The sequence below is a fragment of the Euprymna scolopes genome, chromosome 25, assembly GCF_053919585.1.
Source record: "Euprymna scolopes isolate OS-2025 chromosome 25, ASM5391958v1, whole genome shotgun sequence".
Taxonomy (NCBI): Eukaryota; Metazoa; Mollusca; class Cephalopoda; order Sepiida; family Sepiolidae; genus Euprymna; species Euprymna scolopes.
Window position 1 is genome coordinate 50,171,495 of NC_136506.1, and position 2,192 is coordinate 50,173,686.

The window sequence follows — 2,192 nt, forward strand, 5'->3', positions numbered from 1 at the left end:
TCAGTTTTAAAAAAGTACAAGAAATACAAGATTTTAGACATTTCAAAGAATACTGACGGCATTTAAGTTTCGATCTGATTAAGACACATGTTCAGTAATGTTTTATTTTGTTTCATTTTAAGTGTTTTTTTTCTTTCTGTTCAATTTTTTTCATTTTATTCGACGACTTTTGTATTAAATTAGTGACATATAAACTTACGTTAGCCCCCAGAGAACTAGTAAAAAAAAAAAAGAAGGATTTTCAGGTCTTGTGAGTCAGGCAATCGGGATGTATATCAGAGCCGCCTTTCATATATTCAAGTACGTGTGAGCATATGTAACATTCTACGATAATCCGACATTTTTAGTTAGTAATATGCCACTAGCAGGATACAGGGGGAATTACATGGGCCTTTACCTATCGATGAATTCAGCCTCTTACTGTACATGTATATCCTTTATAAATATATTTAAATAAATAAACGGCTTATTTCACGTTTTAATTTTCCTACATATAATGTACAATGTATTATAAAAAGTGCAGCATATCATGTGAAAACGGAAGATACGTCCTTAAATATGTACTATTTATAATTTAACAGTATTTTGAATTGCGGTAAAAATCTTATACTGTATATAGCTAATTAATCTATTTATCTAGCTCTCCACCCTACCCTCTCTTCATATATATATATATATATATATATATATATATATATATATATATATATATATATATACTAGAAGACCGCCCGGCGTTGCCCGGTCATTAAATACGCAGAAATATCATATTTTAACTCATGCAGATTTTTCATGTATTATAAGCAGAAATACTGTAGTTATTAATCGTAACGTAAAATCTCTTTAAAAATAAAGTAAATCAAACAGAAAGAAACAGAAACAAATTGAGACATATGCATGCGAGTATTATGTTGTTTCTAAACAGGTCACTTATTGTAAAAAAATACTGGAGCTGAAATCGAAACCAAAATCTAAAGACACTGAGTCACGTACGATAACCATTGGACTAGCTTGCCATGATATTTAAGAAGTGTTTTTAAAAGTATTTATTCTTCACATAAGGAAGCCGTCATGTTTCACAATGCGCATTTGTGAAACAGTTAACAAACAGATAAAAATCCGACACCCCCAACGTACCATATTTTCAATTTTTAACCCAGAGCAGCCCTTTCTTTCAGATTGAAAACCAATTATAAACTCTCCACATGTCTAAATACCCTATACACTAAGTTTCAAGTCTGTAGATCCAAAATTGTTGAGTGTATAGTTCAGAAATGCCATCACACACATATTCTCACTTTTTTTTATATAAATATACACTAGCAAAAGTACCCGTAGTTGACTGGGTTCAAAAACAGCCTACAGAAAATGCACTTTGATTTATGAAAGTATGATAGGTTATGAAAAGGAAGGGTTGTAAATTTGTGTTGAATTTGGGAGTATCAAAACCAAAGCAAAATATGATGAAAGTAAAAATAAAATAGACAAGCCCCATAATTTATTATACCATACCTGTTCACACTGAAACACTTATCACAATATTCTGTTGATCTATATTAAAAAGAACCTTGTTAAACTTTGTGATATATTTCCATTCTATGTAGGTCAGGTACGAACGAACACCCCATAATTATATTATACCATATTTCTTCAAACTGAAACATAATTATCAAAGTATACTTACGCAGATAGATATGAAAAGTCTTTATTAAAGTGTGTGCCTATTTCCATTCTATGGAGACCAGGCGCGAACGCAGACCCAACAATTTTATTATAGCATCCCTATTTAAGTTAATCATACTTATGAAAGTATTCTGATGTACATCTATATCAAAAACACTTGTAAACGTTTTTTTTTTAAATTTTTAAATTTTTTTATTTCCATACTTTGTGGACCAGGCGCGAACGCAGACCCACAATTTTAATGAACCACCGTTCTGCCAGATCAAACATACCCATTCCTGTGCCTTGATACATCTTCTATCATTATATGCAATCAGTTTTTTAAAAATAGTCAACTATATAAGAGCCTATTCGTGACCAGACACACGCACACACACACACCCACATTCAGCTTTATATTATAGATAACGTGGCCTGGTCACAAAATGCACTTTACTACGATATTATGATTCAGGCAGATTTTGCTTTTATTTTTATAGAGCCACTACTCTGATGATTCCTATATTGCA

At 31.4% G+C, this 2,192-nt stretch overlaps 1 protein-coding gene across 8 annotated transcripts in view; it reads right to left on the bottom strand.

The window, feature by feature from the left end:
* The window catches only part of LOC145247346 (calcitonin gene-related peptide type 1 receptor-like), a 987,580-nt gene extending 987,257 nt beyond the window's left edge, over nt 1–323 (bottom strand). For all 8 annotated transcript variants that reach the window (XR_013863250.1, XR_013863251.1, XR_013863249.1 and 5 more), the window contains exon 1: nt 1–323. This exon is cut by the window's left edge and continues 913 nt beyond it. The gene's annotated coding sequence lies outside the window, so the exon portion shown is untranslated.
* Between the last annotated feature and the right edge of the window lie 1,869 nt (nt 324–2,192).